A 25,515-nucleotide genomic window follows, 5' to 3' on the forward strand; every position below is an offset into this window, starting at 1 on the left:
GTCCAGCCTCTGTTTGAAGACTTCCATTGAAGGAGAACTCACCACTTCTCGTGGCAGCCTGTTCCACTCATTGATCACTCTAACTGTCAAAAAGTTTTTTCTAATATCTAATCTGTGCCTCCTCCCATTCAGTTTCATCCCATTGCTTCTAGTCTTTCCTCGTGCAAATGAGAATAAAGTTGATCCTTCTAAAATGTGACAGCCCTTTAGATATTTGTAGACAGCTATTAAGTCTCCTCTCAGTCTTCTCTTTTGCAAACTAAACATTCCCAAATCCTGCAACCTTTCCTCATAAGACAGGGTTTGCAGACCGGTCACCATTCTGGTCGCTCTTTTCTGAACTTGCTCCAGTTTGTTGATGTCTTTTTTAAAATGTGGTGCCCAAAACTAGACACAATATTCCAGATGAGGTCTGACCAAAGAGGAGTAGAGGGAAATAATGACTTCACGTGATCTAGACTGTATGCTTCTGTTAATACATCCTAGAATTGCATTTGCCTTTTTTGCTGCTGCATCACACTGTTGACTCATATTCAGTCTGTGATCTATTAGTATACCCAAGTCTTTTTCACATGTGCTGTCACTTAGCCCTATTCCTCCCATTCTATATATGCTTTTTTCATTTTTATTGCCCAGATGTAGTACTTTGCATTTCTCCCTGTTAAAAACCATTCTGTTAGTTGCTGCCCACTTCTCCAGTTTATTTAAATCTTTTTGAATCCTCTCTCTCTCTTCTCTAGTATTAGCTATCCCTCCTAGCTTTGTGTCATCAGCAAATTTAATCAGTTTACCCTCAATTCCTTCATCTAAATCGTTGATAAAGATGTTGAACAATACAGGGCCCAGGACAGAGCCCTGTGGTACCCCACTTGAGACATTCTTCCAACTGGATGTGCAGCCATTTACGACCACTCTTTGGGTCCGATCACTAAGCCAGTTATGAATCCACCTAACAGTTGCCTTGTCCATTCCATACTTAGTCATTTTTTCAATAAGGATTGTATGAGAGACTTTGTCAAATGCTTTGCTGAAGTCAAGATATACTATATCTACAGCATTTCCTTGATCCACCCAATCAGTGATACCGTCATAGAAGGAAATTAAGTTAGTCTGACATGACTTATTAGTTAGAAACCCATGCTGACTCTGTTTAATCACTTCATTCTTATCCAGGTATTGACATACATGTTGTTTAATAATTTGTTCAAAGATCTTTCCTGGTATAGAAGTCAGACTCACCGGCCTATAGTTGCCTGGGTCCACCTTCTTCCCCTTTTTGAAGATAGGAACAACATTTGCTCTTCTCCAGTCTTCTGGCACTTCTCCTGTTCTCCAAGAATTTTCAAAGATTATGGAGAGGGGTTCAAAAATTTCTTCTGCTATCTCCTTCAGTACTCTGGGGTGTAATTCATCTGGACCTGGAGACTTGAATTCATTTAGGTTAGCTAAGTGTTTCCTCACTATCTTTCTGTTTATAGATATCCTGGATTCTTCTATTCCCTTAATAGGACAGTGAATAACAGTTGATGTTGCATTTCCTTTCTGAGAGAAAACAGATGCAAAATAGGAATTTAAAAGTTCAGCCTTCTCAACATCCTGTCTTACCATTTCATCATTTTCATCCTGTAAAAATCCTATAGCATCTTTGACTTTTCTTTTACTTTTGACATATCCCCAAAATCCTTTATTATTGCTTTTGACATCTCTTGCAAGCCTCAGTTCATTTTCAGCTTTAGCTAATCTGATTTGTGCCCTGCAGGTTCTGCAGACAGCATTATATTCTTCTTTAGATATGCCTCCCTCTTTCCATTTTATAAACATTTTTTTCTTCCTTTTTAGCATGTGCTTAAGTTCTGTGTTCATCCATCCTGGTTTCCTTAAATGCTTCCTATTCCCTCTTTTCGGAATTGTTAACAACTGTGCTTTGAGAATTTCATTTTTCAAGATTTCCCATCCTTCCTGGACATTTTTGTCTTTAAGGATATCCAGCCATTGGATCCCTCCAATTCTCTTTCTGAATCCCTTAAAATCTGCCTTTCTGAAATCTAACCTTGACGTCTGAGTCTTCACAGGTCTTCCACATCTAGTAATCCAAAATTCTAAAATAGCATGGTCGCTACCTCCTAGGGTCCCAGCCACTTTTACCTCCTCAACCATTTCCTCCCTGTTTATAAGGATTAGATCCAAGGTAGCAGTTCCCCTTGTTTTCTCCCTTACCTTTTGGAAGATAAAGTTGTCAGCAAGAGAGGATAAGAATTTCCTTGACCTGTTAGTTTTGCCTGAGAGAGATTCCCAACAAATGTCTGGATAGTTGAAATCTCCCATGACAACTATGTCATATTTTTTGGAGAACTTGGCCATCTGATGCATAAAGAGTTCATCTATATCTTCAGCTTGCACAGGCGGCCTGTAGTAAATGCCTACAATGGTGTCCTTTCCATTGTTCTGTCCTTGTATTCTTACCCAAACAGTTTCCACAGAACTCCCAGTCTCTGAAGCTTCAATCTCTGTGCAGATATACGCGTTTCGAACATACAATGCGACACCCCCTCCTCGTTTATCAAGTCTGTTTCTTGCAAATACGTTGTATCCTTCTAGTTTTGTATTCCAATCATGTGTATTGTCCCACCAAGTTTCAGTGATTCCAATTACATCATATTTCTGTTCCTGTGTTAGTAGTTCCAATTCTCCTTGTTTGTTGCCCATGCTTTGTGCATTAGTATAGAAACATTTTAGTTTGTGATTGGTTTCTCTTTCTCCAATATTTTTATTAATTAGATTCTTTCGTCTTTGTTCTTCCTTTCCACTTCTAATAGCAGAGTTCTCAATAGCATTTGTCAGGTGTATGGCTTTTTCTGGTCTTTTGCTTCCCTTCCCATGTGGTTCTAGTTTAAAGCTCTCCTTACAAGTGTAGCAAGGCGACTTCCAAACACATGCTTTCCAGTCTTCGTAAGGTGCACCCCATCTCTAGCAAGTAGTCCATCGTATAAGTAGTTCACTCCGTGATCCAGAAATCCAAATCGTTGCTGACGGCACCATCGACGTAGCCAGTTGTTCACCTGCAGAATCTTATTCCACCTCCTTGTTCCATGGCCATCCACTGGGAGGATGGAAGAGAAGACCAACTGCGCTCCCAGTTCTTTCACTTTCTTGCCTAAGTCTTCAAAGTCTCTGCAGATGATTTCCAGGTCGTTTCTTGCGGTGTCATTTGTCCCCACATGTAGTAGCAGGAATGGGTAGTCATCTGTAGGTCTGAAGAGTCCTGATATCCTGTCAGACACATCTTTAATTTGAGTAATTCTAATAGAGGCAAACTGATCATCGCCTCTATGTAGCAGAGCCAATTGGGTTTTGGGAGCTTTTAGTCTCCCATGTTGACTATGAAAGCATGCCAAAAGTAAAAAAAATAGTTTTTAAAAATATAAAAAAATATAAAAGTTCAAATCACCCCCTTTGCCCCATTCAAAATAAAACAATAAAAAAATCAAACATACACGTATTTGGTAACACCGCATTCAGAATTGCCCAATCTATCAATAGTAAAAAAAGATTAACCTGATCGCTAAACTACGTAGCAAGAAAAAAAGTAAAAACGCCAGAATTGAGTTTTTTTGGTCGCTGCGACATTGCATTAAAATGCAATAATGGGCGATCAAAAGAACGTATCTGCACCAAAATAGTATCATTAGAAACGTCAGATCGGCATGCAAAAAAATAAACCCTCACCCAACCCAAGATCACGAAAAATGGAGATGCTACGTGTATCGGAAAATGGTGCAATTTTTTTCGTCTAAAAAAGTTTGGAATTTTTTTTCATCACTTAGATAAAAAAGAACCTAGACCACGTATCTCTATGGGGCAACTAGGGGGGTTGGAGGAGGGAGCGAGGAATGGTTAAAAAGGGCTATAATTCCTAATTTCACTGACCAAGAGCTGGAGTTTCTCAATGCCAAGATTACAGAGGATGAGGTTAAATCGGCTATCAAGGACTTTGGTAATGGAAAGGCTCCGGGACCAGATGGTTTTGGGGGTGAATTATATATATATATATATATATATATATATATATATATATGTGTATTTCGGGTCCTTCATTGACCTCATTGTAGTTATAAGTTGGTTTAGCATTGGTACTCATGTGTGTCATTAACAATTGGCATTAAAAAGCAGTATCTGTTGCAGCAGTTTTTTGAACTCAGTCTGCATGCTTAGAAGCCACTTCCATTTTATACAAGTGGTTAATGATGGGGTTATAACTTCTTTTGGGCAATATCATGCAGTATTTTTTGTGACATTTGAAATGTGGCATTGTCGGTCTTTTTGTTGCTATTGGAAAGAGTGTGAACATACACTGCATGCTTAGAAAACACTGATTTAACCAACATTAGGTTTTTCCTACAGTGAGCACATCTGAGTTGGCTCTAATAGTTTTCTGAGCACCATTTTTTCATCTTTACCAACTATTAGTTGGCGGTGTAAGCAGTATCTAATTTCTGTAGCAACTTTTGAAATTTAGTCTGCATGTTAAGAGACTATAGTCTATTTTGGCAAATCAAGGGCCCAAACCCCTGGAGTATTATTATCCTTTGACCACGTTGTGAAATTATGTCAATCGTCACCAACTGCCTATTGTGTTCTTTTTGTTTTTAATTGGGGTCTAGGGTCCTCTTAGATATAGGATCGTCTATGTCTATTGATAGGGGTTCCTTTAGGACATCGGGTAGAAGGGTTCCCCTAGCGGCTGTAGGGTGATACAGGGTTCCCAGGGTCAGCCATTGTGGAGCGGGGGCGCCACAACGTTCCCCCCTAGGGTGCCAACCTCCACAGCCAGGAAGGTGACAGCGTAGTTGACGTAAGAGGGACTTCTAGCTTACCCATTTTATTGGTAATTTTGGAACACGTTTGTTTTTGTTTGTGCACGTTTTTTTTTGGTGTGAACCATTGTATATGGTTTTTTAATCAATAAAGATAATTTTTAGGGATATATATGATTTAACAGACTAATTAAATAGAAAAAGGAATAACATAATTTTTGTGAACATGTATTCCCATTAAAATTAGATTTTAATGATGAATTTAAAAACACCTATTCCCGTGAGCAAATGATAAAGAAGACAAATAATTGTATACAAAAAAGCCCTATTAAAGGCTACAATGGACTATCTGTACCCTTCCTTGCCGTGGAGGTTGGCACCCTAAGGCTGGAGTCACACATAACCATTAAAAAAACGGTCCCATTTTAACGGTCCGAAATTGCACAAAGGTATCTTAACCATTGATCCATTTTTGATGCGATTTTTCTTCATTGATGCGATTTAAATCGCATGTAAGGATCCGTTTGACATCTGTCTGGCGAGATTTTCTCGCAGGGTAGCTAAATGGACATATAATGGAGCCCAATGACAGGTTTCCCCACACAAAGAATGAATAGATCTAGACACTGTGATAAAACACTCCGGGATCGCCTTTACTGGGGTCAAAGGTCACGTGCGTTCAGCATGAAACTCAGGCGCAGAGCTGGGATTCGGGTGTAACTGACCCTGAGTCAGGTTTATTAACGGTGAAAGCAATGCAAAAAGGAAATAAAACACAAAACAAATCCTTGCCTGTCCAGCACTAACTAAACAATGGACAACCTAACTACCAACTGGTGGGCTTCTCCCGTCCAGCCAAACCACAGTTGCAGTGGGCACTGCTTCCACTCACGTGTGTCTCTCACACAGACAGGCTCTCTGTGTTCCCAGGCTGAGACACTCACACAACCACCTGGCATCCTTTTATATCCACCTCCCATTATTCATTAGCAAGCAGGTGCGATACTGACCAGACTAGGCCACATAGGAAAGGAATCTGGGCGAGATATACCTGCCCTCATCCACTATTCCCACATGATTCTCACAACACATATATATATATATATATATATATATATATATTTTATACATGTCATAGAGACTCATTAATATATATATTACAAATTCATACAGTTCATCATAGCAGAATAGCCGCAGAAACATTTGCCGGCTTTTGTATAATTATTCTCCTGCCCGACATGAAATGACACATGGTTTACATATAGTTAACCATTTCATTTCATGTTTTTTTTGTTATGTCTATCACTATTAATTACATGAGGGTTTGTGGGTAAAATTTTGGACTTGTAGCGGTTAATTTAAGGGGTTAATTCGTTGTATGAAATTACGGGGACTCCCTGCAGCCTCAGTGACGTCAGCGGGAGTCCCAGCAATTTCATACAACGAATTAACCCCTTAAATTAACCCCTACAAGTCCAAAATTTTACCCACAAACCCTCATCTAATTAATAGTGATAGACATAACAAAAAAAACATGAAATGAAATGGTTAACTATATATAAACCATGTGTCATTTCATGTTAGGCAGGAGAATAATTATACAAAAGCCGGCAAATGTTTCTGCGCCTATTCTGCTATGATGAACTGTATGAATTTGTAATATATATATTAATGAGTCTCTATGACATATATATATATATATATATATATATATATATGTATGTGTGTGTCTAGATCTATTCATTCTTTATTTAACTGGTCTCTGTGATTTTACTGTATTGGAAGAATTGCCGGCTTTTGCTAAAGGACACCGGGTGCGATTGTATCGCAAGTCACACATCTTGTCCGGTTTTAGTCCCATTTTTTCTCGCCCCATAGACTTGTATTGTCGAATCCGATCCGAAAATCGGTGACAATCGCAGCATGCTGCGATTGTCTCGGTCCGAGGATCGGATCTGATCAAAATCGCATGATGGGAGCTGCCCCATAGAATAACATTGGGATGAATGCAATGTGATTTTTTTTTTTATTGCATTGCATTCGTCCGATTTAATCGCCAGTGTTACCCCAGCCTAATAGATACCATTGTTTGGCGCCCCCGCTCAACGTCGACTGACCCTGTCTCCCCTATCTCACCGTAGTAACTCAGGTGGGAAAACAATGTCAAATAGAAAAGAAATGAAGGAAGGGAATAAAAAGGAAAACCTTTCTAAAATAGAAAAAATAGCCACAATAAAAAGGTATGCCCAAACCTAGATTATAATAGGGCTGACCACTGACATTTAACCTCACAAACATGGAAATGTCAAAAACAATTAATTATTGCCTACTATAGAACAATGGGCCAAAAAAACACCATACATTGCTCAGAGCATGTTTCACAGAATATACATGCACCAAGGACATAAATAGTCCGACAAATAGAATATAGCAGTATATGGCGGATAGTCGCCTCTGATAATTAGAATAACCACAGGTGGTGCAATAGAATAGACATGATATTAAATTGTCCCATAACAGACACATAGATGAAAACATAAATCAAACACCACCTAGTGGTTTTACTTATCATTTAAAGTCGCCCCGACGCGTTTCCCCGGTGTAACGGTTCATCAGGAGGCCGCAGACTTTAGTACCACTGATACTGGATATACTCCATGATCCCCCAGATAACAAGATGTAAAAAGGCATGGCGGCGGTCTCAAGAGATAGGGTTAAATACCCCCGCTATCATGTACCAATAAAGCCAATTGGGAGCACGGTCACACAGGATACAGATCATTCATTTAACCTAGCCAATCGCTACGTGTTTTACATTTCCTCACCCTGCTGCGTTCCAAAACAAAGCCAGCGTGCGTGTCAAGTGAAGTGCGCATGACCGGAAATGATGTACCGGAAATGATGTACTCAGAAAAAATCAAAGCACGTTACCTCGCAACCAGCAGTAACATCCGGGCGAGTACAAAGATCAGGAAGTGCCAGCATATATAAAAACAATATCCAGACTATACCGCACTATCGCACAGACCCACAAACATCCGGACTTTATTACATAACCGGAAGTATCAGCATATATAGATAGAATAGATAGGAACAATGTCCAGGTTCTACCGCAATATCGCGCAGACGCATAATCATCCGGGCAAAAACCCGGAAGTGTCAGTATATATAATAAAATAAGTAGAAACGATGTCCAGGTCAAAACGCACTATCGCGCAAGCGCACATAAAAATGGCACATATATCAATTTCAATTTGAACAACTATATCCATAGCTGAGCTATTAAAATTAAATGTAAGCGTCTCCAACAACAGGGATGTATTAATGCAATAACACTAGGAAAAATGAATTTATAATAATATGCTTAAATAATGATAAATAAAAACATCATATTTATTTATAATAAACAAACTCATAATGGAGTTAGTGTGAAAATTACGCACTACTTACAAAAGGACTAGCTACACATTTTCAAAATAATGAAAAATTTATAAGGGCCAAAGCAATCATGACTCTTAGAGGAAACATGTGAATGACAGGCACTCATTCAGACCTTTTGGGGAAAGGGATTGGAGTCTAAATATCCATTCTGCCTCTCTTTGTATAATTTTATCAAGGTCTCCCCCCCCGGGGTTTGGGTCTGACCAACTCAATCATACAAAAAGTTATATCCTTCAGGGATTCACCATGAACCTCATTCATATGTCGGGCAATAGATGTATCTATTTTATTTCTGATGTCATTCAGATGCTCACCTGCTCTTATCCTAATAGTTTTGCCAACATAATCCAGAGGGCAGGTGCATGTTGTTTTATTGACCATACCAGAAGATCTGCAATTACCAAAATCCCTAATATGGTATATCTTCCCATCTACCGAACTACAGAATGTTTTACATTGTAACATAACACCACACCTCGAGCAGTTCCCACATTTGAAAAAACCTTGTGGTTTCCGATCAAGCCAAGTACCTTCTTTTTTTGGTCTCTGATAAAAACTATGCACCAAACGGTCCCCAAGGGACCTACCCTTCCTGTAGGTAATACTAGGCTTCGGCGTAATAATGCCCTTCAAATCAGGGTCTGCCAAAAGAATACCCCAGTGCTTTCTAAAGATGTGGTATACCCTTTCCGCTTGGCCATCAAAAGTGCCTATCATCCTAACCGTCTTCCCATCATTCCTCTTTTCTTTAACCCCCAAAAGTGAGGATCTATCAGCCGATAGCACCTCATAATATGATTTTCTCAGAATATGTTCTGGATAGCCTCTCGTTTGAAACCTATGATGCAAATCATCAGCCTGGTTTCTAAAGGTAACCAAATCAGAGCAGTTCCTCCTGATACGGAGGAACTGTCCCTTTTGGTATACCTCTTTTTAAAGGGGTTGGATGATGACTTGTCCATTTAAGGAGATTATTTATAGATGTCGGTTTCCGATATGTAAGAGTCTCAATGTTGCCATCCTGTTTTTTAATAATAGTCAAATCCAAAAAATTGATACTATTGTTGTGACACTCAGACGTAAAACGTAACCCTATATTATTGATGTTAATAGCTTCCATAAACCGGTGGAACTCACTTTCGGGGCCAGACCAAAATATCAGGATGTCATCTATATATCTGGCCCATAATGTAATATAGGAGTTCCACCACATGTCCTCACCACTAAAGATGAGTGTTTCGTCCCACCAGCCCAAGAATACATTAGCATAAGTGGGGGAACAAGGGCTCCCCATTGCTGTACCCCTGAGCTGGTGGAAGTACTTACCATCAAAAAGAAAGTAGTTATGTGTAAGGGTAAATAAAAGAAGCTCCTCTATCAATAAATTATGATCTCCACATTCAACCGCTCTGGATTTGAAGGAAATGATTCACCGCTTTCATTCCACAATCATGTGGAATGCTGCTGTAGAGTGCCTCTACATCAATAGAGGCTAGGATTGTATTCTCATCAATAGAAATTCCTTCCAGCAAATTTAACAAATGCGATGTATCTCGAATGAAAGATGGGAGAGATGTTGCAAATTGTCTTATCAAGTTAAATACCAACATTCTGTGTTAACGATTCTATGCCTGCCACAATTGGTCTACCTTTTAAAGGTGCAAGACCCTTATGTATCTTTGGCAGAGCATAGAATGTTGGTATTACTGGTTGAACAGGTAACATAAACTTGAATTCATTCAAAGAAATAAGTCCCATCCCTCTTGTATTTGTCAAAATCTCAGTTAAAGCAGAATGATACTTTTTTGTGGGATCCCCACATAGCACCTCGTAGGTGCCATGCTCATACAGCACAGAATGACACATGTGAAGGTATTTTTTATGATCAAGGATGACCAAATTCCCACCCTTATCTGAAGATTTTATAACTATCTCATTATTTTTTTCTAGTGCCACAAGGGATTCCCTTTCACCCTCAGGGAGATTATAGGTATTTTTGATGCGATCATTCTTGATTTTACACAAATCAGATTCCACCATCCTCATAAAGATATCAACACTAGTGCTACTCGTCATAGGTGGCATACGAGTACTCCTATTCCTTAAATCAGTGAAAGGGCCCTTGCCACGTGATTGATTGTTTTCTTCTAGAAGAGATGTCAAAATTTGGACACTATCATAATCCTCCTCAGATATACCCAACCTTTTGCATTCATCTCTGTTATGTTGCTGAAGGAAAAGCTTCCATTTCAAATTACATCTGAACAAATTCAAATCCTTTACCCACCTAAAACAATCAAAAGAAAAGGTAGGCACAAAATTGAAACTCTTCTGCAACAATAGATAATCATTACCAGATAGCTCACAAGATGATAGATTGATAATCTGTCTCTGATTTATACTTGTCTTCTCCTCAGATCGTAGCCCATTATGGGGCCTCTGTCTAAAAAAAGACTGTGGTACTGATGAGGAAGATGCAGGTGATGCACCAGGAGAGTTTTTCAAATCCCTCACATTTCCCCGTTGCCTGTACTGACCTCTTGGCATGCGCCATTTGCCCCGATTTTGTTTACCTCTCCCCCGATGACTATAATAATCAGAACGCTCTGTGTCTGAAGTATCCAAATCAGATGAAGATACCTCAGCAACAGTTTTAACTTGATATTCGTAGGCTTTATCTTTAAATTCAGCAAAATCACGCACAAACTGTGCGTGTTTTCTGTCTTTTAATCTAGTTTGGAACTTTTCCACTGAGGTCTGTATTAAAGGCTACAATGGACTATCTGTACCCTTCCTTGCCATGGAGGTTGGCACCCTAATAGATACGATTGTTTGGTGCCCCCACTCAACGTTAACTGACCCCAAATGTGGGAACTGCTCGAGGTGTGGTGTTATGTTACAATCTAATACATTCTGTAGTTCGGTAGATGGGAAGATACACCATATTAGGGATTTTGGTAATTGCAGATCTTCTGGTATGGTCTATAAAGCAACATGCACCTGCCCTCTGGATTATGTTGGCAAAACTATTAGGGAGCTTAGGATAAGAGCAGGTGAGCATCTGAATGACATTAGAAATAAAAGAGATACATCTATTGCCCGACATATGAATGAGGTTCATGGTGGATCCCTGAAGGATTTAACTTTTTGTATGATTGAGTTGGTCAGACCCAAACCCCGGGGGGGAGACCTTGATAAAATTATACAAAGAAGAGAGGCAGAATGGATATTTAGACTCCAATCCCTTTCCCCAAAAGGTCTGAATGAGTGCCTGTCATTCACATGTTTCCTCTAAGAGTCATGATTGCTTTGGCCCTTATAAATTTTTCATTATTTTGAAAATGTGTAGCTAGTCCTTTTGTAAGTAGTGCGTAATTTTCGCACTAACTCTATTATGAGTTTGTTTATTATAAATAAATATGATATGTTTTTATTTATTATTATTTAAGCATATTATTATAAATTCATTTTTCCTAGTGTTATTGCATTAATACATCCCTGTTGTTGGAGACGCTTACATTTAATTTTAATAGCTCAGCTATGGATATATTATAGTTGTTCAAATTGAAATTGATATATGTGCCATTTTTATGTGCGCTTGCGCGATAGTGCGTTTTGACCTAGACATCGTTTCTACTTATTTTATTATATATGCTGACACTTCCTGATCTTTTTACTCACCCGGATGTTACTGCTGGTTGCGAGGTAACGTGCTTTGATTTTTTTCTGAGTACATCATTTCCGGTACATCATTTCCGGTCATGCGCACTTCACTTGACACGCACGCTGGCTTTGTTTTGGAACACAGCAGGGTGAGGAAATGTAAAACACGTAGCGATTGGCTAGGTTAAATGAATGATTTGTATCCTGTGTGACCGTGCGCCCAATTGGCTTTATTGGTACATGATAGCGGGGGTATTTAACCCTATCTCTTGAGACCGCCGCCATGCCTTTTTACATCTTGTTATCTGGGGCATCATGGAGTATATCCAGTATCAGTGGTACTAAAGTCTGCGGCCTCCTGATGAACCGTTACACCGGGGAAACGCGTCGGGGCGACTTTAAATGATAAGTAAAACCACTAGGTGGTGTTTGATTTATGTTTTCATCTATGTGTCTGTTATGGGACAATTTAATATCATGTCTATTCTATTGCACCACCTGTGGTTATTCTAATTATCAGAGGCGACTATCCGCCATATACTGCTATATTCTATTTGTCGGACTATTTATGTCCTTGGTGCATGTATATTCTGTGAAACATGCTCTGAGCAATGTATGGTGGTTTTTTGGCCCATTGTTCTATAGTAGGCAATAATTGTTTTTGACATTTCCATGTTTGTGAGGTTAAATGTCAGTGGTCAGCCCTATTATAATCTAGGTTTGGGCATACCTTTTTATTGTGGCTATTTTTTCTATTTTAGAAAGGTTTTCCTTTTTATTCCCTTCCTTCATTTCTTTTCTATTTGACATTGTTTTCCCACCTGTGTTACTAGGGTGAGATAGGGGAGACAGGGTCAGTCGATGTTGAGTGGGGGCGCCAAACAATCGTATCTATTAGGGTGCCAACCTCCACGGCAAGGAAGGGTACAGATAGTCCATTGTAGCCTTTAATAGGGCTTTTTTGTATACAATTTGTCTTCTTTATCATCTGCTCACGGGAATAGGTGTTTTTAAATTTATCATTAAAATCTAATTTTAATGGGAATACATGTTCACAAAAAATATATATGATTTAACAGTTGATACCCTTTTTGGATCAATTTTTGATAGTGAATTTTGTAAAGTCTTAAAAGATCAGGTCTCACGGACGCTAACTGATATGTTTAACATTTGGATAGGGGGAGGGGAAATACCCAGCCATGCTAATACGGTTTATATAAAACTACTGCCTAAGGGTTATAAGAATTTGGGGGACCCTTCCCATTACCGGCCAATTTCATTTATCCACCAGGATTTCAAGCTGATTTCTAAAATTTTGGCAGATCGACTGGTAGCGATTTCGCCTAGAACTATCATGTCACACCAATCAGGTCTTACAGTTGTGGCCAAAAGTATTGACACCCCTGCAATTCTTTCAGATAATACTCAGTTTCTTCCTGAAAATGATTGCAAACACAAATTCTTTGGTATTATTATCTTCATTGAATTTGTCTTAAATGAAAAAACACAAAAAGAATTGTCCTAAAGCCAAATTGGATATAATTCCACACCAAACATAAAAAACAGGGTGGACAAAAGTATTGGCACTGTTTGAAAAATCATGTGTTGCTTCTCTAATTTGTGTAATTAACAGCACCTGTAACTTACCTGTGGCACCTAACAGGTGTTGGCAATAACTAAATCACACTTGCAGCCAGTTGACATGGATTAAAGTTGTCTCAACCTCTGTCCTGTGTCCTTGTGTGTACCACATTGAGCATGGAGAAAAGAAAGAAGACCAAAGAACTGTCTGAGGACTTGAGAAACCAAATTGTGAGGAAGCATGAGCAATCTCAAGGCTACAAGTCCATCTCCAAAGACCTGAATGGGTTTATTCGGTGGAATGAGAAGATATATACAGACACTCTACTCGAACCACCAGTGTATACACCTGGATTTTTATGAGCTGTATTTCCATTATAAAAGGGCACACACCCAGGGCTGCCCATTGTCGCCCTTAGTGTTTAATATGGCCATCGAATCCCTGTTGAGGGTCCTTAATAGCGGAGAAAGCCACGAGGGGATGAAAATAGGGAATGAGATGTTCCGATCTGCTTTGTTTACTGTTTGCATAGTGTTATATATGTTTGATCCATACAAAGATCTTATGCGAAGGTTGAAGCTCATAGAGAAGTTTGGGGAATTCTCAGGTTTTAAAGTTAACAAAAACAAATGTGAGTTATTATTTTTGCGAGGGGATGGGACAAGAAACGTTAGTGAACTCACCGACAACGGGGGGATCAGGGTAGCAAAATCCTCGGTCAAATACCTGGGTGTTCACTTGGGCCGCACGGCGGATTCAGTCTATGCCCTAAATTATCCGTTGTTTTTGAAAATATAAGCACAGCTGAGAGGTTGGAGGGGTCTGCCTTTGTCACTTTTGGCCAGAGGACACCTGATTAAAATGATGAGCTTTCTGAGACTGATGTACCCTCTTCAGACGATTCCCCTGTTACTTAAACGAGGAGATATATCTAGATTGAATGGAGCGTTCACAAGGTTTCTTTGGGGAGGGAAGAGGCCTAGAATAGGTTTGAGTACTCTTTTATGTCCCCTGTGGAGGAAGGAGGGATTGAAATCCCCAATATTAGGGGGTATAATCTGGCATGTTTGGCTAGGCACGTGATTGATTGGTTGCACAGAACGAGTCGTCATTCGGATGTGTATTTGGAGAATGAGTTTTGTAAGCCTTGGGACTTGGCCTCAGTTCTACACTCCCCCCCCGTCCTGTCTTGGTTCGACAGTGAGGACCTCGATGATATGTAGGGACATAATAGTATCCTGGAAGGCGGTAAGAAAAAAATTGGGAATACCGTGGAAGTTATCCAAATATCTCAATCCATGGGCCCATCCAAATTTTCAATTAGGAAGGGAGAACAGATTATTTAAAGAATGGCGAGAGAAGGGTGAACTGAGAATGAAAGATTTGATGCATGTAGATGAAAGAAGATGGATGACTGAAGCAGAGGTGACTGAGAAGTTTGCACTTAACAAGTATCATGGTATGCAATATTCACAAATACATCACTTTGTTTTGCGTGATCTGCGTGATGTTTCTAAAGAATTACTTAAAAACGAATTTGATATCCTGATTGAGTGTGATCTCCCCAGTTATCAAGAATATACGGGGTCCTGAGGGATTGGTTAACTCGGGGAAACAGACTTGCGCAAATGCGTGGATAAAGCAGTTGGGAGACATGGACATTATGGACAAGATTACTCAGGGGTTGTGTATATTAAGGAAAAATATCACTAAGGCTAATTTCACATTAGCGTTTTTTTCCGCAGTGCATCGTGCGCAATAGAAACTCATGCAAAAAACGCATCATGCGTTTATGCATGCATTTGCATTTTTATGTGCATTCGTTCTCTAGGGGTAAAAACCAGTATCTACACATTTTTATGCCAAAAATGCATGCGCGCGAAAATGCAGACGAACGCATACCCATGCGCACGCCTGTGGTCCCATAGACTGTAATGCATTATTTTGTCGCATTCTGCGCGCAAGCATGCGCATGCATTTTTTTGATGCCTTTCGGCGGACCCAAAAATGCAACAGGTTGCGTCTGGCGCACCTAGGCGAACACCTTGAAAAATGCATGTGCATGAAAACGCATACAAACGCGTGCAAACGCAAGACCATGCGCACGCCATATTAAACATAGGTACGCATACACATGGACGCACACGATGTGTTGCGCAAAAAACGCTAATGTGAAACGAGCCTAATGAAAATTGGGGTGACACCTTGTTCAGAATTATTCATGGGGCCATATATGGTTTTAGTATCCCAATGCAATCAGATGTTATTCAGATGCGGGTCAGAACGCACGGATATGTATCACGGTTTGTGGGGATGTATAGTGATACAAAAGTTCTGTTCATCAGTTCCGGAGTTTAGCAAGGGGATGGGGGGAAAGACTGGGATCTCAATCCAATATGTTATGATTGGGTCACCAAGGAGGAAAGCAAAGACCAAGCTAAGCCACAGAAAACCAGAGAGGTTGGTAACTAAGCGGATTGCAGACCCCTAATCCTATCCACACAACTAACAGTAGCCGTGGAGCGTACCTACGATGATTCTAGACGCCTCAACACAGCCGGAGAACTAAATAAGCCTTAAGCAAGAAAGGGGAAATCTAAACTGCCCCAGAGCAGACCCCAAAGGAATAGATAGCCCCCAAACATATATTGTCAGTGAGACAAGATGAAAACACAAACGCAGATAGGAAAATAGGCTGAGCAAACGATGGGGCCCAAACTAACTAGACAGGACAGGAAAGGAAAGACGCTGTCTGCAATCACTCAAAAAACCCTGCAAAAAAATGCCCAACACGTATGATAGAAAAAATACTGAAGTCACTAGACTTTGCCCACTATATCAGCACTCTGGTATATTCTGAAAACAGAACAAAGAGAGGCCAATCTAATAAGGGACAAAAACAAACTGGCACAAACAGTAACATAGATGGAAATTCAGCACAGCCCCAGCCGGGGCTGGCTGACCACAAAAAACTGAAATAGACAAAACCAAATCAAATGTGAACATTAGCAAAAGAACACTTAGCTTGAACAAGCAGGGACTGAGCTGGAAACTAAGACCTCATGAGGCAGGAAAAAATTTAGATAGAGGGAGTCGGCTGTCTTAAATCCAGTCAGAAACTCCCAATGTCCAATCGTCCTCATTATCAGGTGGCAGGCCTCTGTTAATTAGATCAGCTCCATTACCTCCTGTAACCACCAGCGGGAGCCCGGAAAGAGAACTCGTGACCCCTCTGTCAATACAACCATCTCCACTACCTTCACCAGCAACCAGAGGTAGGCCAGAAAGTGAATTCACAACAGTACCCCCCCTTGAGGAGGGGTCACCAAACCCTCATCCACGCCACCAGGCCGATCAGGATGGGCCCGGTGAAAAGCACAAACCAATCTATCGGCATGAATGTCAGAAGCAGAGACCCAAGAATTATCCTCCTGGCCATAACCCTTCCATTTGACCAAGTACTGGAGTCTCCGTCTAGCCAAATGAGAATCCAATATTTTCTCTACCTCATATTCCACATTGCCTTTAACCAATACAGGGTCAGGAGGTGCTGCCATAGGAACTACTGGCTCCACAAACCTCTTCAACAGAGATTTATGAAACACGTTATGGATCTTAAACGTAACTGGAAGAGCCAATCGAAAAGAAACAGGATTAAGAATCTCCAAAATCTTATAAGGTCCAATGAATCTTGGCTTGAACTTTGGAGACGCAACCTTAATGGGAATATTCTTTGACGACAACCAAACCATATCACCCACTTTAAACCGGGGACCAATGGTCCTATGCCGGTTGGAAAACCGTTGGGCTTTTTCCTGAGAGAGGGACAACATATCCACCACTTGGTCCCAAATCTGCTGCATTCTCTCTACCACAGTGTCCAGACTTGGGCAGGTCGAAGATTCCACTTGCCCTGAAGATAATCGAGGATGAAACCCAAAGTTACAGAAAAAGGGCGACATCAAAGTGGCAGAACTAGCTCTATTGTTTAGCGTAAATTCGGCCAAGGGCAAAAATGAGACCCAGTCATCCTGGTCAGCAGATATAAAACATCTCAAATAGGACTCCAAAGTCTGGTTTGTTCTCTGTCTGCCCATTGGTCTGAGGATGAAACGCAGAGGAGAAAGATAACTGAACTCCCAGATTGGAACAAAAAGTTCTCCAAAATCTGGAAACAAACTGGACCCCTCTGTCCGACACAATGTTCTCAGGAATCCCATGCAACCGAACCACCTGTTGTAAAAACAAGGGCACCAACTCTGAAGAAGATGACAACTTTGGGAGTGGTACAAGATGGATCATCTTAGAAAATCTATCACAAATCACCCAGATAAGTCATTCTCTGAGAGACAGGAAGATCAGAAATAAAATCCATTGAGATATGGGTCCATGGCATCTTGGGCACCGGCAGGGGCATCAACAACCCACTAGAACGAGAACAGGGTTTAGACCGAGAACAAGCCCCACAGGACTGCACAAAATTCCTGACATCACGAGATAAGGCAGGCGAGCAAAAAGACCGACTCACCAAATCTCTGGTACCAAAAATACCTGGATGACCAGCCAACACGGAGCAATGAATTTCAGACATTACTCTCTTCCTCCACTAGACATGAACATACAATTTTCCCATAGGGCAATGCTCAGGTTTATCCTCCTGAAATTCCTCCAAGGCACATCTTAAATCGGGCGAGATGGCGGAAAGAACTACCCCCTCACCTAGAATGGCAGTAGGCTCGGTCAGAATAAGAGAATCCGCAAAGAATCTCCTAGAAAGGGCATCCGCCTTAACATTCTTAGTGCCCGGAAGAAAAGAGACCACAAAATTAAAACGCGTGAAAAACAAGGCCCTCCTAGCCTGTCTAGGATTCAAGCGTTTGGCTGATTCAAGATAAATCAAATTCTTTTGGTCGGTGAGGACCACAACTTGATGTCTAGCTCCCTCCAACCAATGTCTCCACTCTTCAAATGCCCATTTCATGGCCAACAATTCCCGATTCCCCACATCATAATTACGTTCAGATGGGGAGAATTTTCTAGAAAAGAAGGCACAGGGATTCATTTTAGAAGTCACCGGATCTTTTTGGGACAAAACAGCTCCTGCACCAATCTCAGAAGCATCTACCTGAAATGGAAGTGAGACATCAGGTTGCCGTAAAACCGGAGCAGAAGTGAATCTCCGCTTAAGCTCCTGAAATGCCGAGACTGCCTCTGGAGACCAATTCACCACATCAACACCCTTTTTGGTCAGATCAGTCAGTGGTTTGACAATACCAGAAAAATTACCTATAAATTTACTATAGAAATTAACAAAACCCAAAAACTTCTGGAGAGCCTTCAAAGAAGTGGGCTGAACCCAATCATAAATGGCCTGTACCTTGGCCGGGTCCATTTCAATAGCCGACGGAGACAAAATAAATCCCAAAAATGAAATCCTCTGTACACCAAAGAGGCATTTCGATCCCTTAACATACAGGTAATTTTCCCTCAAAATCCGGAACACAGTCCGGACATGTTCCACATGAGAATCCCAATCACTGGAAAAGATCAAAATATCATCGAGATAAATGATCAAAAACGTATCCACAAAGTCCCGGAAAATATCGTTCATAAAAGATTGGAAGACAGAAGGGGCATTAGTGAGCCCAAAAGGCATTACCAAGTACTCAAAATGTCCCTCCGTATTAAACGCCGTCTTTCATTCATCCCCGTGCTTGATGCGAATAAGATTATACGCCCCCTGAGGTCAAGCTTGGTAAACCAGCAGGCACTTTTAACTCTGGAAAATAAATCAGAAATCAGGGGTAACGGGTACTGATATTTAGCAGTGATTTTGTTAAGGGAACGACAGTTAATACAAGGCCTTAATGAACCATCTTTCTTGGTCACAAAAAACCCCAGCACCTAAGGGTGAAGAGGATGGTCTAATATGACCCTTCTCCAACGACTCCTTGATATAAGATCGCATAGCATCATGTTCAGGTACCAATAAGTTGAAAAGCCGACCCTTGGGAAATTTACACCCTGACATCAACTCAATTGCACAGTCAGAACTTCTATGAGGAGGCAAAGATGCAGACTTACTCTCACTGAATACATCAGAAAAATCAGCCAAATAATCAGGAATATCATGAGACTGGGGAGAAGTGGAGAAAACAGGAGTGTCACTAAGACCACACTGACAACCCCAACTCACCACAGACACAGATTTCCAATCCAAAACAGGATTATGAGTTGCAGCCAGGGAAAACCCAGAACAATAGTATCATGCAAATTGTGCAGCACCAAAAATTTACAATTTTCTTGTTGGTCTGGGGCAACCGCATTATCACCTGGGTCCAAAACTGGGGTTTATTCTCCGCCAAAGGAGTAGCATCAATACCCTCAAAGGGATAGGAGTCCGCAGGGGTATCATGGGAAAACCACAACGTTTAGCAAAGTCCAAATCCATCAGTTTAAAAGCTGCTCCTGAATCCACAAAAGCCTTAGAGGAAAATGTAGATAAGGAGCAGATCAGAGTAATTGCCAAAAGGAACTTAGGTTGTACACTGCCCACAGCAAATGTGTGCGCAAAACGTTTCTTTAGTTTAGGGCAGACAGAAATAGTATGAGAGGCGTCTCCACAGAAAAAACACAGCTTATTACGCCTTCTAAACTCCTGACATTGCGCCCTAGACAAAACCCTATCACATTGCATGGGTTCAGACGTTTGTTCAAAAGGCGGCAACGCCTCTCGTGTAGTTTTACGTTCATGTAGACGCCGATCAATTTGAATGGCTAATGACATACTGGAGAATCATCAAGACCAGAGGGAACAGGAAATCCCACCATAACATCTTTTACGGTTTCTGATAAACCCTTCCGAAAGAGAGCTGCTAAGGCACCGTCATTCCATATAGTAAGGGCCGCCCACTTTCGGAATTTGTGACAGTATAGCTCTGCAGAATCCTGACCCTGGTTCAATGCCAATAGGGTTTTCTCAGCTTGATCAATAGCATTAGGTTCATCATACAACAACCCCAAGGCTTGAAAAAATGCATCCACATTAGTCAGAATAGGATTTCCAGTTGTCAGAGAAAAGCCCAATCCTGGGGATCGCCGCGCAGCAAGGAGATGACAATTATAACCTGCTGCACAGAGCTCCCCGATGAGTTAGGCTTCAAGGCAAGAAATAGTTTACAATTATTCTTAAAATTCAAAAATTTAGACCGATCCCCAGAAAACACATCCGGAGTAGGGATCTTTGGTTCAACAGCAGGTGATTGAGCGAGATAGGCGGAAATTCCCCGCACTTCAGCAGCGAGCTGCTCAACACGATCAGACAAATGCTTAATCTCCATCAAAGAAAAAATCCTATGGCCCAAGAGAAAAAGTGGAAAAAATATATATTAAAAAAACAATTTCTGACACTTTTTTTACAATTCTCTCCTGCTTTTTAGTACCCTAGAATCTGCGGTTTAGGCTGGTGATTCTGTTATGATTGGGTCACCGAGGAGGAAAGCAAGACCAAGCTAAGCCATAGAAAACCAGAGAGGTTGGTAACTAAGCGGATTGCAGACCCCTAATCCTATCCACACAACTAGCAGTAGCCGTGGAGCGTACCTATTATGATTCTAGATGCCTCGACACAGCCGGAGAACTAAATAAGCCTAAAGCAAGAAAGGTGAAATCTAAACTGCCCCAGAGCAGACCCCAAAGGAATAGATAGCCTGTTAAATATTAATAATCCGTTAATTTCTTATAAGACTCAGTTCTGTACATTGCTTTAGCTTACACAACATAGGCTATTTTTAAGCTTGGCTCATGGTAGAAAGACAGCTCCATATATGTAGAGACCACGTGCTTTAGGAGACGTATATAATTCATGGCTAACTGTAGAGGTCGCTCTTCTTCCCTCACCATCATGAGACACAGACGCAAGATGACACAACTCAACAGCTGGTATGTTACTTGACTACGAAGAAGCCGAACTGAGAGACAGACGCCATTTGCCATGTGAGATCCCGGAGAGAAAGTAGAATACACGTTGCTTTGGTATGAACTGATGGACAATATCTCACCTATTTTTATTCACCTGTTTTTTTTGTAATAACCTTTCTTTGATGGAAGAATCCAAATAAACCACTATATTTTTATCTGGTAATTAGTCCTGAGTATTTTACAGGATAAGCATTATTTTACATTGGAGAGCCAGCCAGATCTGAATTTTTGTACTTTTTTTGCGGATTTCCCTCAACTTGCACACACGGGGGATTGGACTTTGCTAACGTCAAATCATATGTGCAAGTTATCGGGAATTCCACTACTTACAAGAATCACACAGAACCTAGAAGTAAGAATTGCCAGATAGATTGAGAAGTACTACAAGTGCCAAAGTGCCAGACGTGCTGAAACCAAGACAAGAGCCCAGCGTTGTCTATCAAAGGAACAAGCTGAGAAATTTCAAGGTAAGAGAAATGGATGTCATTAATTGTCTTGCTAAGCAGAGTAAATTGAAATTTAAGTCTGTAGACAATTCTAATTCAGAAGTTCTATGGTTAAGTTTATATGCCGAGTGTGAACTCGAGAATCAAAGGTTAGATTCTAAGTTTTTCAATAGAGAAAGAGAGAGATTAAAAAATATTCTACAGATGGTAGATATATTTCATAGATCTGTGTCAGAGAAATCCAAAAATGATTGTTGTGATGTTCCCGAGATTCACTGTAATGTGGAGAAACAGTTACAAGTAGCAGCTATTGAAGGTGACCTTGCAGACGTGGAACAAGATGGAGAAGTAGGAGGAGACTTCAGAACTGACGTAGAGGATGTACAAGGGAAAGACGTACCACTAAAAATAGACGACTCACAGGCCCAAATCCGAAGGAAAACTTTGATAAAGATATGCCAAATAATTCCTGCTTATGACAACAAAATAGATGTTTGTAGAAACTCTGAGATTTTTGAAAGTTGTGCTGATAAATTTGATTTATCTAACGAGGAGAAGAATCAGTTGTTCAAAATGTGGATCCCTGTAAATTTTGCTAGGAGATTGTCTTTAAAGTTATCTGGTGAAATACATGAGAATTTAACTGATAAGGACAGATTAAAAATTCTCATTTTTTGTTCATCAAATGAAAATCATCCAGATATTGATATTCTTCAAAAATTAAGGATTGGTCGGAAGGAATGTATTTTTACGTTTATGTCCATATATGAACGCTTGTATAGAACGGTCATGGAGAATGTCAAAACACCGTCCCTCATAAGGAGTTTTGTAAGCAAATTTTGGTTTTTAAATCCTGCATCTCGTGTTATTGCGTCACAAAAAGATTCTTTGTTTGAATGTGCGCAATCCCTTGATTTTGCCAGAAAACACGAGAATCGTGAAAGGAAAGTAAATTGTGCTAATTTTGGGAAGACAGGCAGAGTAAAATCTTATCAGAAGCTTGTATTAGCAAAACCTTCTAAAATGAGTTTTCTTCAAAATCAACAAATATATGAGGAACAAAGGAAATCACATGTTTGTTACAAGCCCTATGGAATGATGCAAAAGATCACCGAAAAGACACAAATTGAGTTAAGAAAAATGATGAGTTCTGATCTTCTTCCTGTAACAAAGATGGCCGAATTTAACAGACAGAAACAGGTGGTGAGTGACATCATGGCCTGTAAACTGAATACTCTGCTCCAAGAATCTATCAGCTTTAAAATGGCAAGAACCTTTCAGGATATTTTTTGCAGAGAAATAAGTATGGGTTTAGGAATTGGCTAGAAAAAGTAATTATATATATATATATTTTGTGTAACAGTGTTATACAATTAGTGAGTTATATGTAATTATTTTATAGAGTATAATCCTGTAGTTCTATAGTTTGTATATACATATTCATACAGTATATATAGAGTGTTTGTAGAAGTAGAAATAGTAGAACTGTATTTTTTAATGAAAATTAAAATCTACATCAGTAATAATATATAGAATTATGAATATGATATTAACCTTATTTTTTATGTTTCCTTAGAATTTTCATTTCAAAGCAGGACTTAATCGAGAAAAATTCTCTTCCAAGGATTTATGCCTTTATTTACACAGGAAGTTGCAATAATTGCATGATTTTATATATCTAACCCTTAAAAGGAAATAACTAATTGCTTTTAAAATGTTCTGGGTGTGTGCTTTACTGCATGGTTTGAATGACAACCACAGCAGGGGAATTTGAACCTTGTTCTAATAATACAAGTAGACCAGTATACTATGTCCCTGTTGCTTAGGGAAAGAATTTTTAAGGGGGTCTCAACTTTTGCAAACCAATGGAATTTTTTTTCCAGGCCTAAATGTCAAGTATAGCTATACATATACATATATTTATGTCATGTGGGGAATATTCAAAGAAATATTAAGAGACTAAATTGAAATAGTTTACAATGCATTGATAATTAGGATAATTTGGGTTAAAATACGTGTATTCCTCACACCTTCGTATGTGAGGTATTTGGTTTAAAGTTAATATGTGACACAGTCTGAGTGACAGTGACTGAGTGTATGAGCAGCTGCTGAGCGAGTAATGTGATATGTTTGTGAGACCTCAGGATCCTGAATGCATGAGAGAAAGGAAAAAAAAAAACCCCCAAAGCTTTTATCTTTAGGAAATTATTAGAATATTAAGATACATAATGAAATATTATCTATACAAACATATATTTCTATATTTCTATAGTAATTATTATTTCTTGATTTAGTTAATTGTGGATAAGTGCAAAGTGCAATCGCACATCAAAATGGTTTATGCAAATTAATTTTTCCAAAGGATAATTTTATGATATTCAAATTAATTTTGATGGTTACACATCTTCAGACAAATAATGGTATAAGCAAGTATAAATTCACATAATTTATACATTAATTATTTTTAATTTTGGTTTTGATAAATGAATTATTTCATAGAACAATATTTTTTGGTATTAAGGGGGAAATATGTTTTTGATCCTGACTACATCATCACATTTGATTAATACCTCTTCTTCACACATTTTAATAGGAAAGAATATTAATAAGGTACAATGGTATAAGTATTGGGTATAATAACAAGTATTATAAAGAGTCATTTCTTTACACTAAGAGGAATTACATGCAAAGTTGCATAATTTGAATATTTTGGTAACACAAGTTTATGACAATTATGAAATAATCCAGATCATGGAAATATTAAGGGTATATGTTACTGAAGACATAACTACTCTGCATCAACATAAAGGCCTTATTCTTATTTTTATTTTTATTCTTATTTTTCATTATTTTTAATTCTTTCACCAATATTTAGTAAAGTAATATCTACTGAGAATATTGCTTCATTAAATATAGCAATTATATGGTTCTATTACTAAGGAAAATGTTTCACTTCTGAGTTATATGCAACAATTCTTTTATTCATTCATTCGCTCACTCATATATTCTTATTTTGGTTCATGGCTTTACATTCCTACATATTATTAATATAATAAATATATTCCTTATTAATAAAGATGATAACACTGGTTACATAAAACACAGTGACACCTATGGGTTGAAAAAGGTAATTACACCTATGACATAAAAAATGTTCTATCACATGAAAAAAAATGGATAATAATGTATTATCACTAGTGTTGAGCATTCCGATACCGCAAGTATCGGGTATCGGCCGATACTTGCTGTATCGGAATTCCGATACCGACTTCCGATATTTTTTCAATATCGGAATTCGGCATCGGAATCGGAAGTTCAGTTGATTGACGGCCTGACGTCATCATGATGCGCGGTGTGTGCGCATCATGATGCGCCGTCATTTCGGGCCTTCCGGGGGTCTCTGCCGGCCTGCCGGGGGGCTGTGCCGGCCTGCCGGGGGGCTGTGTGGACTGCCCGGGGTCTCTGCCGGCCTGCCGGGGGGCTGTGCCGGCCTGCCGGGGGGCTGTGCACCCTGTGGGGGTCTGTACCGGCCTGCCGGGGGGCTGTGCCGGCCTGCCGGGGGGCTGTGCTGATGTCCGGGGGTCTGTGC

The 25,515-nt window shown here is 39.8% G+C and overlaps 1 long non-coding RNA gene across 1 annotated transcript in view; it reads left to right on the forward strand.

The window, feature by feature from the left end:
- LOC141083455 (uncharacterized) overlaps window positions 1-25,515 on the forward strand; it is a 69,134-nt gene that overhangs the window by 11,351 nt on the left and 32,268 nt on the right. The gene's annotated exons all lie outside the window — the stretch shown is intronic.

Source organism: Dendrobates tinctorius, unplaced genomic scaffold (assembly GCF_039654945.1).
Source record: "Dendrobates tinctorius isolate UK_male_01 unplaced genomic scaffold, ASM3965494v1 ptg000005l, whole genome shotgun sequence".
Classification (NCBI taxonomy): domain Eukaryota; kingdom Metazoa; phylum Chordata; class Amphibia; order Anura; family Dendrobatidae; genus Dendrobates; species Dendrobates tinctorius.